Here is a 16,721-nt window from a genome sequence, read left to right on the forward strand (position 1 = left end):
TGATCTTGCGACCAAGGAGTACTTTCATAATAGTATCGTTGACCTGAAAAGTAAAAAGCGATCAAAGACACGTCGTTTTATTTCCTTATCGAGTTTGAAACGACAAAAACCCGGCAATCTTTTCCTGATTTTGCGGTCAGAAAAGAGCTAAAAGGGGACCGTCTTTTAATTCCGTTTTAACGAGTGAAAAAGAAACACTCGGCGATCTTTTCATGTTTTAGGAGTCAGAAAAGGGCTTAAAAGATGACTCTGAAATTTTGTTTGTGAAAAATTACAATTTCCCTTGAAATCCCTTCGTCCTGCACAAAAGCGACACATTACTCATACCTGTTTAAAATAGGCAAAAATACATTTGAAAACATCTTTTCATGGTAAAAAATGAACTAATTCATCCAAAAAACCTATAAAAAGACCTTTTACCATGTCATTTTTACCGTTTCACTGTTGAGGTTGAAAAAGGAGCTTTTGACAAGAAACTTCCCGTGGTTGCTGCGGAAAATCTGACCGTCGGAATCGAACGCCGCTTCACCGAGGTATTTTACACATCCCACTCTTCATTTTTATCCGTTTAGTTTTTTGTTTTTGGTCTCTGTTTCATTTTTTGGGGGGGTTTTGGGTTCAAAATGCGCCCCTCGGCGGACGCAGGTGCCCTTCGGGTGACCGCGTCCCCCGACTTTTTCTCACACGGGAAAAAGGTCTGGGGACGCAGTCCGCCTTCAGGCGAGCTGCGTCCGGACGCCCTGTGCTAAAAAGCCGGGGTGCGTCTTCCGCAAAGGGCGCATTTCAAAACCCTAACTCTCTCAAAAAACCACCAAATTTTCTCAAATTAATTTCTAATTGACTCTTTTGATGTGCAGGGCCCAAAACATGTTAGACTGGAGAGAGAGAGAGCACGTAGAAGACGATGAAGCTGCGATTAACCACCAACCCTCTCTGGATGCCTTAAGAACATGTGGATTGTACAAATATTGGACCATACCGGGCATGAGGGGCCAGGTAAGATTTTTGGAATGGCTAGTTGAGCGATGGAACGTTCAAGATCAATGCTTTTACATTGGAGGGCACCAGCTCGAGATAGAGCCCTCGGATGTATACTTTCTCACTGGCTTGCCAAACAGAGGTGAGCAACTCAACCTTGCGGGGACCAGGCCGGGTGGCCAATCCCTTGATGATCTCCGCGAGGAGTGGTGCAGACCAGGGACTCGCCATAAAAAAGGCGTGGAGATAAAGCACATCGCTCTGGCGGAACTTAGAGTTATTGCATTTACGGTCACTAGGATTTGTGGCGCGGCCGCCTTGCACATTGCTTCCGGATCCCAAATGCGGATGGCAGTTGACTGTTACCAAGGCACCATCTTCAACTGGTGCGAAGCTGTGTCGGCTCATATGAAGAGCCAACTAACCAAGGCAAAGAACGGACGACTAAAGACTTTTGGATATGGGCCTCTAGTCGTGAGCTTTGCCTTGGAGAGAGTTCCTATGCTGATCCCTCAGCAACTCACTGTTGATGACTTGGGTCCTCGGGAGCCAAAGCTTGTTCGATGGGTTGCGGTGATGGCCCGGCATCCTGACGAGGGTGCTGCAGTGGTTCGATTCTCAGACAGTTACTTCGACTGGCTAGAGGGCCAGCTTTTTGTGATACAAGACTTTCCATATGCCGGAATGGATTTCAGAGGTGATCCGGACATGGTTCTTCCACAGGGAGAACAATGGGATGACAGAGGTACTTTCATTTTCACAAGTTTTCTAATTATGTATTTTTTATTTTTCATATATATCGTCTCAAAGTAACAGTAAAATTTTAAAAATGCAGATGTTGGACCACAGCGTCCAGCCAATCTCCGGCCTTACGACAGACGACATCCAGCTGCACCGGCACCGGCCTTACAGGATGCGACAGCAGAAGTACTAGCCGATTTGGAGCATGATCTAGAGCGTCTCACGGCAGATATACCTGAGACTACTATGGATGACATTCCAATGAGGCTTCAGCGCTTCGTGGTCGCAGTCCCTGGACCGTTTAGGAGATTTCTGCGCAAGATAGCCCGCGCAGTGGTGTCGTACAGAGAGCACCACCAGTGATTGACTAGTCACTTTTGTAGTCACATGTGACATTTTTGACTTTTTGCACTATCATTTTGCCGATCATAAGGTGTGTTAAACCTATGATCGAAGACGATGTATATATTTTTGGACACACTTCTATCTATATCTATATATCACTATTATCGGCTTATCTTGTTTAACATGTATGATGAAATGTCTTTAAATTTACTTGCATGATTATTATAAATGTCTGTCCAACACTTGAGAAGCAATTGCATCTGCTAATGTATTCAAAGACCTTGGAATATGTTGATATTCAATGTAATCAAATTCACGTTCCAAGAGACGCACTCTCAAAAACAACCTTAATAACACAGGATTTCTAATGGCATAAACTCTATTAAGCTGTAATACAACAAGTTCAGAATCTAACCTCACTATCAAACGTCGAATTCCAAATGAAATAGATTCGGATAATAATTCAACCACTGCACTGTATTCTGCAATGTTATTCGTTGTTTGACCGAGGCTTACCCCATGCATAGAAACTAACTCGTCAGAGGGCGAATAGATAACCCAAGCTGCGGAAGAGATATTCCGTGTACTACGACAAGCACCATCAGCAAATCCAATGTATGTTTGGAGAGGCGTCGACATCTACAATATCAAGAGTAAAACCAAGATGAGCCAAAATAATGACGAAAAACCACACTTGCTAAGCTAAGCACACTGACTAAACTAACACACTTGCTAGCTAGAAAGGAAATCTAACCTATCTAAAAATTTCTCCATCCATCATTTTAAGCATAATACCTCTTTAGGTAAAGTCCATTTCTGGGTTTGCCCAAAGAGTCCCCATCAAAATCAACTAACTCATAAGCCCCTTTTGCTAGCTTTCGCTTTACAATGTAGGGCCCATGCCACATGGGAACGAATTTTCCAGCACCTAGCTTATCGTTAGCTTGATCATATAATAGTACTAGGTCTCCTTCCGAAAAACTTCGAGGGGTTACATTTTTATCGTACTGAGCTTTCATTCGTTTCGCGTGAGTCTCGATAGCTAAAGTAGCGTCACGTCGAGTCTCATCTAATTTAGCTAAGTATAACAACCGTTTCTCCTCTTCGGAAGTAGCTGGAAGTAATTCGACAGCCATTTGAAGTGATGGGATTTCGCACTCAATAGGTAACACAGCTTCTAAGCCATAAACTAGCTGAAAAGGGGTGAAACCTGTTGAATTTTTCACTGAAGTTCGATATGCCCATAGCGCCGAAAATAACATGTTATGCCAATTCGTTCGATGGATACCAATGATCCGTCGAATCATGACGACTAGAACTTTGTTGATTGACTCAACCAAACCGTTGGCTTGCGGATAATAAGGTGTAGAGCTATCGTGGCGCAAACCAAGCTGGCTTGTAAGTTCAGTCATCATGACATTTCGAAAATGGCTTCCATGGTCCGTAATGATTGCTTGTGGGACACCAAACCTAGTTATGATATGATTGAATACGAAAAGTGCAGCTGTCTTGCCGCTTGCGTCGAATGTAGGCATCGCCTCGGCCCACTTAGTAAAATAATCAACCGCAAGGATGATATACGCATGCCCCCCGGCCGAGTGAGGGTTACAAGTAATAAAGTCAATGCCCCATTTGGCGAATGGACCAGCGGCAATTATAGGGTGGAGAGGAGCAGGTGGAGCGCGCATCTTGCGATCAAACACTTGACAGTTGTGGCATTTTCTGACGGCAAGGATACAATCTTTAAACATAGACGGCCAGAAATAGCCAGCGCGCAACACCTTCTGAGCTGTGGCATACCCAGACATATGACCGCCACATGCTCCAGAGTGACAATCATTCAAAACTCTCTCAGCCTCATCGTGAGTTAAACAACGTCGAAAAACTAAGTCTGCCCCCAGGCGATAAAGTGTATCTCCAATAATTCTGTATTGCTGGGATTGAAACCGAATTTTTCGACGGTTTTCCTTGGAAGCTTCAGGCCGAAAGGTTTGGGTTTGGAGATAGATGATTATATCCCCATACCACGGATCTACAGTGCTAATAAGAAACAAAGATTCGTCCGCAATGGACTCCTCTGCCACAGTCTCTGTGTCAGCACTCGGGAAATCACACATCAATTCCGCGAAGACTAAAGATTTCTTAGACTTGGACTTCTCAAACTCCAAGTCGAACTCTTGCAGGATGACGATCCATTTAGAGTACTTGCCCCCTAGCAGTTGTTTTGTCAAGATATAAATCATAGGGTTGCAATCCGAAATAACAGTAGTTTTGCGGAGAAGAATGTAGTGACGAAAACGCTGGACAGCTTGAACGGCTGCCAGGGCCAATTTCTCCACATGCGAATATTTTAACTCAGTTGGATTTAAGGTTCTGCTAAGGTAATATATCACATGCTCTGCCTTGAATTCATCTTCTTGAACTAACACCATTCCAATGGTGGAATGCGAAGCTGCGAGGTATAAGAAGTAGTCCTGGTTGTAGTTGGGAGGATGCAATAACGGTGCATGGGTCAACGCGTGTTTCAGTGCATCAAAAGATTGTTGAGCAATCTCGTCCCAAAAGAATTGTACGTTCTGTTTCAACAACCGTGTAAAACCTTTAGTGACCTCGGCGTAGTTAGGGATGAATCGGCGTAAAAAGTTTGCTTTCCCTTGCAAACTTTGGAGTTGGCGCAAACTCGAAGGAGGAGGCAATTGGATGATAGCCTCGACTTTCGAGGGATCGACGCGAATGCCGGTTTTGGAAACAACAAATCCCAGCAATCGACCTGTTTCTATACAGAAAACACACTTGTGGGGATTCAACCGAATTCGATAATGCCTACACCTCATAAAGATTGCTCGTAAATGGACAAGGTGATCAGCTCGGTGTAAAGAATGAGCAGGCAAATCATCGAGATAGGGTTGCACAATGTGCTTGATGTCATGAAATGCATAAGACATGGCCCGTTGAAAAGTAGCACCGGCATTCTTAAGGCCAAAAGGTAATTTGCAATAAGCAAATGTCCCCCATGGACAAATGAATGCCGTTTTTGGTTGATCGGCAGGTAGAATATTGATTTGATTATACCCTGAGAAACCATCCATGAAGGAAAACATCTCACTTCCGGCACAATCATCAATAATTTGATCGATATAAGGCGTAGGATAGTTGTCTTTTGGACAAGCTCGATTGATATCCCTATAATCGATACAGATTCTTATTGTTCCTTGTTTTTTATTGACGGGAACAATATTCGATACCCAATCCGTTAACGGGATCGGATAAATGAAACCTGCTTTCAACAGCTTTTCGACTTCGGCTTTGATTGCAGCTGCTTTTCGAGGGTGAATCTGACGCAACCGTTGCCGAATGGGTTTAGCATCCGGGTAGGTTTTGATTTCATGAACAACAATGGCAGGATCGATTCCTGGCATTTCTTCGTAGGACCAGGCAAACACGTCGCGGAATTCTTGGAATAGGGCCTTGTAAGTTTCAATTTCTTCGTCAGTACATGCGGCACCTATATGAATGTTCTCCTTGATTCCGGGCTTCACTGAAATATCAATGGGAATAGTACGAGAAATATTCCCTAAATTCAGCTCTGAATCAGAATGTTTCGTTGGATCCTGAGCGTCTTTGACATATTCAGCGGTAAAGATAGATGAAAAATCATTTTCAAATGCATCATCCTTAGGTAAAAACGAAGATCTGTGATGGAGATCTTCCCATGGTAGATCATCTACACTTAGGATTTCGCGAAGTTGTTCGTCAGATGACACTTCTTCGGGAAACGTTATCCGTTCTAAGGGTGAGGTGAAAAGTGACTCTTCACTGACCACATTCATTTGGTCGGTTGAATGAAAGTCGGTAAAAGACATAAGAGCTTCATAAGCAATCTCATACGGACTCAACGGCATAACATCACCGAGTGAGTCTAGCTCAGAGTCAGAGGGAACATACCAAGGATCATCATAAATAATGTTTTCTGACGTGATCATATGAATTGTTGCGAACGAAGGGTCTGCATTGAGTGGAGGGAGAGGAAAAGTTCCCAGTAAACCGGAATCCTTAACTAAACCTACACCAATGTCCCTATAAGGGATTGTCGTTTTACCAACATGCTGGATAGTTTCTAAAGAGGTTGGGTCGGATGAAAAGTATGTCAGCTGATCAATAGTCACGATCTTACCGTTATGTGGAAACTTAATGACTCTGAAGACCGATGAAACGACCGCTGTCATAGCATATGACCAACTTCGACCCAAAAGAAGGTTGTAGTCTAGAGGGGCATCAACCACTTCCACATCCAGACTAACGGTTTTACCTTCGACCCCTATAGGCAATTCTTGTAGAATACCAAACGGACGGAACCCACGGCCATCAAAGGCCTTAAGGATGGTGGGGGATTGGTTCAACGAAGGAGAACCAAGCGATCTCCAACATTGAATCGACATAATACACGTAGAAGCTCCCTCATCAATCACAGTCCGATGAATAGGCCTGTTTTTGACTATCACTGGAATTTGGAAAGCCATTTGATGGGGGAGACGCGGTGTACTACTTTCTAGATCAAAGATCATTAGGTTCGGGTCCTGAACATCGACAGCTCCAATAGCCGACAAAAGCAATTTTCGTTGCGCTGGACATGATTGCAGCACTTCGAGTGCCGACATTGCTGAAGGTGAAACAGCTAAGTCTTCAACAATGTTGTAATTCTGGGCTGCTCTCGCATGTGGATTGAAAGCAGACCTTCGAAGTACACCCTTGGCGGGCGGCTTAATCACTAAGTCTGGGTTAGGTTTTTCGATCTGTAGTGGATCGGAACCAGGAGCTGAGGTTGATGGGTTAGAGTGAGAAGATTCTGCTTCTTTACCATCAACAGGAGCCTTACTACCATAATCTTGCGATCGAGTCGCAATCCTGACATGAGACATCATCAAAATGGGTTCTTCACTGGCATTCGAAGAAGAACCTATCATCTTATTTTCCTGCTCGGGGAATGGATTCTTTAACACAGCAGGAGTCGGAGAACCTTTAACTATTTTCACTACCTCGGCCCGATGAGGGCAGTCTCTCGTAAAATGATCTTCTTCACAAATGAGACAAGGATAACGAGGTTTGCGCTTTTCGTCATTAGTTTCCGACTTTTCCGTTTTCTCCTTTGGAGCCTTGTCTGCTTTAGCCTTCTTCTTTCCTTTCTTCTTTCCACCGTTTTTGGATTTGGCCGTAGATGACTCTACAGCGTGAATGTCGGCGGTAAGTTCAGGAGGAGAAGACTCTCCTGTCGGAGAATCAGGCAAAGTGATAATTGGAGTATTGGAGGTCTTGGAAGACTTCTTCTTACTCTTCGTAGTCACGATACCGATCATACCATCAGCGGCATGAGATCCCGAAGGAGCAGCAGCGATTTGGTTTGACTTTGGAAGATCCGGAATTTTCTCGTGTAACGTACCCGACTGAGTGTAAACTAAGTCAAGGTATTGTGCCTGAGCAATGACTTGCTCCTCAGTAACTACGCCGGCCTTAGCTACATCTTCAGTAATTCTTGGTAATAATGATTTTACAAACCATTCAGCTAAAATTTGGTCCGGGATAAAAACTTTCACTAATCTCCTTCGACGTCTCCACTCATGGATGTGATCAGAAATGTACGTGGATGTCGATTGTTTTAGCGAAGTTAATAATTCCGTACCATTATCGTATCTGACTGGTAACTGAAAATGAGTTAAGAATGAAGTAGCTAACTGGCTAAAGTTGTAAAAAGAAGCCCGTGGCAACTCAATGTACCACTTGGCTGCGAGACCAATGAGTGTACGCTGGAAAAGACGTAAGCGGATAGAATCATCTGAGATGGAATTTGATGCACACCAGAGGTGGTAAGTCATCACGTGATTAGACGGATCCTCTCCAGACTTACCTTCGAACTTGGGTATATCGCTGGGCAACTTATTTGGCATTGGCGGCCAGAACGGAAGATATTGAATTGGATCGTTCGTTAGGCGCGTCAAGTCGGGTAAATCTAAAGTCGCAATAAATGGTAACTGCCGGTTAGGATCTCTGAAACTCTGAGTCACAATACCAGCCCCAGGAGGAGGATATCCAGGATAACTAGGAACAGGATTCGCATTGGGGATATTATATCCTCCTGGAAAACCAGGATTAACCGGACCGTACTGGGGTTGTTGAGGTGGTTGATAATTGTACCCAGGATACGGTTGATACTGGTAAACCGGTTGTTGGGCAGCTTGACCAGGTTGATACTGTCCCTGGTACGGAGGTTGAACAAATTGAGGTTGAGTAGTAACAACCGTACTTGTACCAGGTTGACCTGCAGGCATCTGGACTGTGGTTTGAACCGTGGGTCCAGACAACGGTACAGATGTCTGAGGAGCGGTTACAGGGACAGTAGAAACCGGAGCTGCCGATACTCCAGATGTAAGCATGGTAGATGAAGCGGTAGTTGCTGCAGCCGTGTGAGGTGGAGTACTCGGTGCAATTGGCGGCTGAGTAACTACAGAAGTTACAGGGGTCTGAACACTTGACTGGACAGGTTGCGGTTGCTGGGGTGGACCAGGAACTGCAGGTTGTCCTGCTTGAGGTACCGACTGTATACTTGGTTGCGACATCTGTTGACCCTGTGACGGATCCCATGTTAACATTCCAGGGTATTGACTCGTAACAGGTTGAGGATACTGAGATCCATAGCCGTATTGAGGATAGGGTTGATAACTGTAAGGTGTAGTCCCATATGATTGCCCTTGAGGTGGTTGATAACCTTGACCAGGGTATTGACCCGTAGGTTGATAACCTTGAGGTAAATACGAATACTGGGGTTGACCTTGACCTTGAGGTTGGTATCCTTGAGGTTGATACCCTTGGGGTTGATACCCTTGGGGTTGCCATCCTTGAGGTTGCCATCCTTGAGGTTGATACTGATACTGAGGTTGACTTTGGGGTACGTATTGAGGCTGGGGTTGATACCCTTGGGGTTGATACCCTTGAGGTTGCCCCCCAGTCACAAATGAAGTACCTTGAGGTTGCCCCCCAGGCATTAACGAAGGTTGCCCCCCAGGCGGTAATTGGCCACCTTGAGGTTGGTTAATGGGAGTTGAACCTGACATCATATAAACTTCACCTATACTCAATGGTACATTACCACTGTTTCCAACTAATAACCCATGATCAACAGGTTGAGGAGATGCTCCCGCAAAGGTACCAGAAAGTGACTGATACCCAGTAGGAACAGAAGGACCGCCATGTAAAAATGATTCAGGACTTTGTGAAAACACAGACGACTGACCAGACATATTTACAGGAGAATGAATTCCTCTAGGTGGAACCGGAGTACGAGGTGTAGAAAAACCTACTGAGTTGTCTAAAAAATTGGTTAATGCAAGGTACCAAGATTCACTTCTAGGAGGACTGTAAAAGATGGATTCACGCTCCCTTAGATCAAGGGTAATTAGATCTTCAGAATCAGAAACGCCTATTTCTTCCTCTGGAACAAGTTCTTCTATAGCAATTAATCCAACAGGAAGATTTTCGGTGATAATTCTTTCTATTCTTGGTGAATCAGGAACACTAGGAGTTGGAGTAACAGGTTCTGAAATTTCAGGTTCTTCGCCTGTTTCACTGGCAGATGAAAAACTACCAGCAAGCTCGGAAACTGTAACAGCTTCGGGATTGTAACCTGTTTCTAATCTTTGGTAATCTGGATGGACTACCAAAGAAGATTCTCCTTCTTCAGGTGAACCTACTCTACTGCCACTAGGAGGAGTTACAAGGACCTTTAACCCTTCTAAATGACCCGGAATGTCTTCAGGAGATTCACCCCGCGATTTACGGAGTTTTCTTAACAAATCTATCCCGGTAACAATCTCAGGAGACTTGCCCCGAAGTCTACGGGACTGTCTCGGTAATTCCGCCACAATTAAAGATTTTAACTACAACACACGAAATCAAAGTAAAAAATTTCAAATCAAACCACCTAAAGTCTTCTAAAGAACCAATCAAATTTGAAGCACACGCCTAAATAATCTAGAGCGTCAAACCACACACAAACAGTAGTCTTCCGGACCAAAAGCGCTAGTTGGTGATTAGGCCCAACCTCGCAGGATTCAGTACAGAAATAGTGGGTGGAACAGTTACCCCGGCAACCTGCTTAATGAATAGACTGGACCAAGTTCCTCCACTTTAACCGTCTCGAAGTGAAGCGAACCCCCCAGAAAATCCAAGTGAGTATAACCGACGTCTGCTCCAGGTACAGTGGGACCTTCCCTCCACCGTCACCTTGGGTAGAATCCTAGATATTATGGCCACTAAGGTTACCAATCACAACAATTACACCTGGGGGAACAGTCTAAACTCCGACAGCACGCAAGGGCAGAGTAGCAAGCTCCAATCCCCTTACCGGCTCCTTGACAACAATCCAAGGTTTACCGATAAGTGACCCCTGGCTCCTCGACAATGGTTAATCCGAGGTTTACCGTTTGTAATACGTACTGCCTGGCGTCGTTCCCAACGAGGGAGGAATGATCCCCTCACTGGTTCGGACACGAGCTCGTGTTTCTCCTTTAAGAGGAGCTTTCCCAGAATGTAACTGAAACAATTGGATTTGTTCTACTCAAGATAGACTATCTGTTTGGTTTTGTAGTCTTGGAGAGTTAAGTACTCACCTACTCCAAGACCCTAGCCTAAGCTATGTTGGTGCTTCAGAGCCCTAGAAAAATAAAGATTACTAGATTGATTTTAATTTAAGCGTTACTTTTAAGGTTGTTTCTTAAGTCAAAAGGTGATGGAAGTGAAACTAGTGGTGTGTTGACTCGACTCGAAACCACTACAAAATGCACCTAAAATGATTTATCCACTACTTTACTTTTTCGATGAATTGCTTAACTAAAAAGTTGAGAGAATGCAATCTTTATAAAAGCAACTTCTTAATTGAAGACAATCAAAGAAACAATTCGTTTTTCTTTTCCAAGCATAAAAACATAACTTCTCTTTACATGCACGAAAAAACTCTTTTCTTCTTTTGAAAACAAAAAGCTACTTGAAACAAGACTTTTAAGAAGATGTTTTTGTATTTTTCTTTTAATAAAGCAAATAAATCTAATATAACCAAAAATCAATCTTAACAACTCTTAAAATCTATGAAAATGCACTCATAAGCAAACTAAAGGCAAATTTACTCTAAGCAATCTTAACGAGGCCAAAACTAACAATGATTATTTCTAAGGTGTTTTACTTGATCACAATCAAATCAAGGACTAGCTTATTGCAGAACCAAAAACTAGTCAAAACAAAATTCTAATCTTTTTGTCCTTTTTGAAAATGGAAATCAATACTTTAAAAACAAGCAATTCGAAATTTGACCCAAAACAACTCAAATGACAAGTTGCTCAAACAAGGAGACTTTACGGCAGGCTCAACTTCTAAGAAGGTTGACTAACCAGAGATATCTAAGGCTGGACAACTTTCTAAGCTCAAAGTCACTACAAAGCCTTTCCAAAAATCAAACCCTAGGTCTAAACTTCGTTGAAAACCACTAAAACACTCAAAGCTCACAAAACGAGTTCAGGTGAGAATTCTTGACAGGGTACTAAAGGATCTGGGCAGAAAACACTAAGAAAAAACAAAATCTAAAAGTAATTTAAGGCAAAAATGGAATTTTCTTAACTTTTACAGGAAGACGCAGGCCAGCCGTTGTCACAGGTGCGGCCCCGCACTGTGCAGTCGACAACAGCGCGTCCAAGGACGCACTGTGCAGCACACAGAGACTGCGTCTTTCTGGAAAAAGAAGAAAAACTAAAGCCAACTAAAGCTACAGCTAAGCCACCCAAATACTAATTCTCACAGTCAAAAACCAGAAAATAAAAATGATTTTCTCAAAGCAAAGTTCATATAAAGGAAAAGACTCTCTCATTAATGGATTCCCCAGCGGAGTCGCCAATTTGTCACACGGAATCTGTCAAGGGTGCGGACACGACTGACCTTCCTAGAAGTCTAAGACATTCTAATGACAAACAAGACAAAATGGAGTGATCTTTCTCTAAATACACCTTTTACAACATGAAAACTACAAGTGTTTAGGCTTACCTTATTCCAAAACGCTGTTGTTGAAGTCCGTTCTTGACGATCCGGATGAGCTCCTCCTTCAAGTCAATTCCTGCAACCACAAACAATCAAACAATTACCAAGCACTTGCATTTCATATAATAAAACATATATTCAACATGCAGACCAAGGAACACATGAAATAACTCATTAACACAAGCTATTGAGAAAAATAAACCAGTTTGTATTAATAACGAAACAAAGAAACTCTTACAACCTGGCCTTGGTGTTGTGCAAGTTCCTCCCAGGGTCCATCAAGGGTTTTCCTCTACTTTGACAAAGCTCACCCTCTCCCAAGTAGAATCAAGTGAAGACAATCTCTCCTCACAAAGGCTCTAATGGAAGACCTAAATCCTGCAGCATTTACCCAAAGAAAATGTATAGCTCCAACCTCTTCTCCTTCTGGCTCAATGCCTTCATTTATAGTGCTGTAAAGAGGTTATTCAGGTCCACTATCAATGGGATCATCCCCCTCTATGGGTGGGATAGCTCCCTTATTGATGGGATAAGTTCCCCCTTAATAGAGATACATGAACCAACTGGAGGCGCATCCATTTCATCAAACCGACCTCTAGAATGTTCTAGAAGTAACCACAAGTAACTTTTTCAAGATAAAACTCGCGCATTTTGCCTTTTACAGAGGGACGCACCTGTCCCTTAACATACAGAGCGTCTATGGACGCGGATTTTGTGAACATGGTCAGCGTCCCCGCAGGTAAGGCTAGAGAGAACCTGCGACCCCAGAGATAAACATGATTTTTACAAGACTTTCTCTCTTCTTTGAGTTTGAGATGGATAACAGAGGCATGAGACTTGCCTAAGAGGGTAGCATGACTTGTTGATTTGAGCCATACTAACTGTAAGTAGTCAAGGTGACATTTTTTAGTGTAACAATCACTTAATTTGGACGAAAAACAAAGAAGTTGTGATTAAAACACTGCAGGTTAGCCTTATTGGCCACTGCTCTTCCGCAAGTGACAGATAAATTTTACTTTGTTATTTTCTCAATGGATTTTTTATACAGAGTAACTATTTGTTGTTTTTTTGCATCATTTTTGGATTAGGGGAGCCCGATCACCTCTCTTTCTCCATGATTTAATGTTTTATTGCAGGTAGACACTCGTTTTTTTTGCAGGTCCTGGGAAAATAAAGAAGGTCAATTTATGGACGAGTGATTCTTGAAATTTTTTTTATGAAACAAAGGAATTTCATCCAACTAGTTACCCAATGGATTCATAATAGAACAAATGAAGAATTTATTTCAATTTGAATATTAATGTCTTATCACTACTGCCAAAACATTTTTCAAAGAGATCATTTTTTTACATAATATCATAGCTGTTGTAACTTAATTTATTTATTTACACACTGTTTTTTGTTGTTTCTTTTCTAATTTCTCTTATATTTTGTGTTTCAGGTGTTGCTTCATTCAAAGTGTAACTCATCCTTAGCATCAATGTCGTGAACAACTAATTTGTTTTTTGCATGCTTTCATTTTATGATTTTCCATTTTGCTGTTCCTTTTTCACGGTTTATTTTGCTGTTCCTTTTCCACGGTTCATTTTTCCATTCCTTTTCCACGGTTCATTTTGCTGTTCCTTTTCCAAAGGAATGACACTTGCGTTTTTGCTGTTCCTTTTCCAAAGGAACAACACTTTTCATTTTTGCTTTTCCTTTTCCAAAGGAACGGCACTTGCGTTTTTGCTGTTCCTTTTCCAAAGATACGACACTTTTCATTTTGCTGTTCCTTTTCCAAAGGAACGACACTTGCATTTTTGATGTTCCTTTTCCAAAGGAACGACAATTTTCATTTTTTCTGTTCCTTTTCCAAATGAACGACACTTGTTTTTTTGCTGTTCCTTTTCTAAAAGAACGACACTTTTCATTTTTGTTGTTCCTTTCCAAAGGAACGACACTTGCGTTTTTGCTGTTCCTTTTCCAAAGGAACGACACTTTTCATTTTTGCTGTTCCTTTTTCCAAAGGAACGACATTTGTGTTTTCACACTTTTTAATTTGTATTTTTGCTTTTTGGTGTGCATTTCCTTTGTTGTTCCCTACACGGAACACCACTTTTTGAGTTTTTTTGCTGTTCCTTTAAAGGAGCAACACTTTGGGAGTATTTTCGAGAGCAAACCTTTCTTCCTCTTGTGGGATTATTCCTAGTTCATCTCAACCACATTTTACTGATTCCCCTTCATGGCATGAAGTACACTACTTTTATGAGGACAAGAATTATGGATTCTATTGAAGTGAGTTAATATCATTCACGTTATGATCTTTAACAGGACAGCTCCTTGATGATAGATTCTTTTTAAAAGGGACACAATTATTTATATACTACTTTATTGCATTGTTTTCTGCTGTACATGATTGATCATATTAATATCATGTTGGTACCACCCTTCCTGGTTATAATATTCTCTGTCTATAATAAATGAGATCATGGGTATATATATTTTTTTCTATTGACATGTTCAACTTCTTCCACCATCCCTACTCTTAAGGAGTACTGAGCCTCCCTCTTTTTATCATAAAACTGTGTAAAAACAACAAAATTTTGTTCGTAGATGGAGGATAGGGGGTCTCATTACGAGCCAACCTACCATGTTCATAAGGCTGTAACAAAGTGACATTCCCATTATGGCCACCACACGAGGGTTATGATCCATTGGATAGCCCAATTATCCTTGGAACAGGAGGTCTCATCACGAGCCGGCCTGATCACTTTTGCTACGTCCCAGTGAATGGCAGTGTGGTTATCTGGTTACCACGCCAGCACACTAATCTCTTCTGTAGAACAACATTGAAACTCTCTAGTTATAAATTGAGGATTCTGGCTCATATGGGTTAAAAAGCAACCCTGCCAAGACTATGGATGCCTGCTGGCAGCAGAGGCTGTGCTTATGGTATTGAAGTTATATTTTATCGTCAATTATCACTATAATACCCTTTTCTTATTCTTTCTTTTTATCAGAGAAGTTATTTCCTTAATTTTTTTCCCTGTTTTGAACCTTTACGCATGAAAAATTATTTTTTGATCAAACGCATCATTTTCAGTTAGAATACCGTCAGTAAAGCATCTTTTTGGCATATTGTTGTTCTTTTTCTTTTTCACATAACTTATCATCAATCCAAAGCGTCCTATCTCTTATTCATAACTATTTTTACATACTCTGCTCTCATTATAACCATAACTCTCGCCGTCCTATCATTGATATGTGTACTCTGCTTCATTTATTGTTGTATTGTTCATTCCCTTGCCTTGCCATCAGCATAACCCCTCTCATACACTTTATGGTCATGGAATTCCTTTTCCAATTGGAGGGGGGAATGTATGCATTATGGGATAGCATGCGATATGATTACTGCACTCTGCCATAACTTGTTGATTTGACAAAATATCAGTATTGCATGTATACAAAAGTTTTTCTAATTGAAATTTTTGCATGCATCTTATCTGTTGTTATTCAAACCTAACACTATGGATTCAAGAACATTGTATGCACAAGTGTGATTTGTTTACAGGAGAACAACAAGTATGCGGGGGAAATTCTATTCACAGCATGACCACACTATTGCAACTAACAGAAGAGGCTCGAGCAACTCGCGAATATGAACAATGCTTCAAACATGATGTGCTTACCTAGATTCCACCTTTTGCATCATTTTCAACATCAATTTTGCCTACATCAGCTTCAACAACTGCCAGTACATATATGTCATTCCACATTTTTCTTTTTGGAGGTAAAACTTGAGGTAAAATAACATAATTTTCTAATTTATTACGAATTTAGGAGAATTTAATGAAATCCATTTTGAGCATTATTTATCATCCTTCATTCCACATATTTACCACTTCCCCTTTTTCAGCGGCATATCATATTTCGAATTGGGGGAGTGTCACTTTCATTCATTTCTTTCTTATGACCATGTCATTCATATTCTTTATCATCCCTTGATATTCTTATTCATTCTCAACACCTCCCTTCTTCCATGTTGTTTTACACCAAGCATAGAATTCAATAGATGGTAGCAACCACCTCAATTTTTTTTAGTATCGCAAGAGGGCATGCTAATCCTTTAGAGATGGGGAGGAATTTCTATGCATGATGGATGTTTTCTACTTTCTTCCTCATTTAAGGCATACAATTTCATTTTTACACAATGTAGAAATTGATTTCCATAATACTTTTAAAACTATGAACTCAATTCTTGTGATTTTTGGATAACACAGATGTATCATTAAAATACACCTACCCATATAATTTCAAATTAAATTGGTTCATAAAATTTTGGAAATCATGCGCTATCACCTACAACCATTTTGTTGATATCTCATGATCCGTGCATCAAAACGATCTGATTTTTGGATCATAGAGGCATTCATATATTACAAATTTACTTGCAACATTTCAACAAAAGTTGGTTTGTAGTTTTGAGAAAATGGTTAATGAAGGTTGCTGTCACTTATGTCATATTTTGCTGCAACTTCATTGTTATGCCTTCATCAAAATCGCTAAGTTTGAATATTCATTAATTAAGGAAGAATTCATTTGTT

Source organism: Pinus tabuliformis, chromosome 1_1 (genome assembly GCF_031772625.1).
Source record: "Pinus tabuliformis cultivar Carrire ecotype Pingquan chromosome 1_1, CPIR1, whole genome shotgun sequence".
Classification (NCBI taxonomy): Eukaryota; Viridiplantae; Streptophyta; class Pinopsida; order Pinales; family Pinaceae; genus Pinus; species Pinus tabuliformis.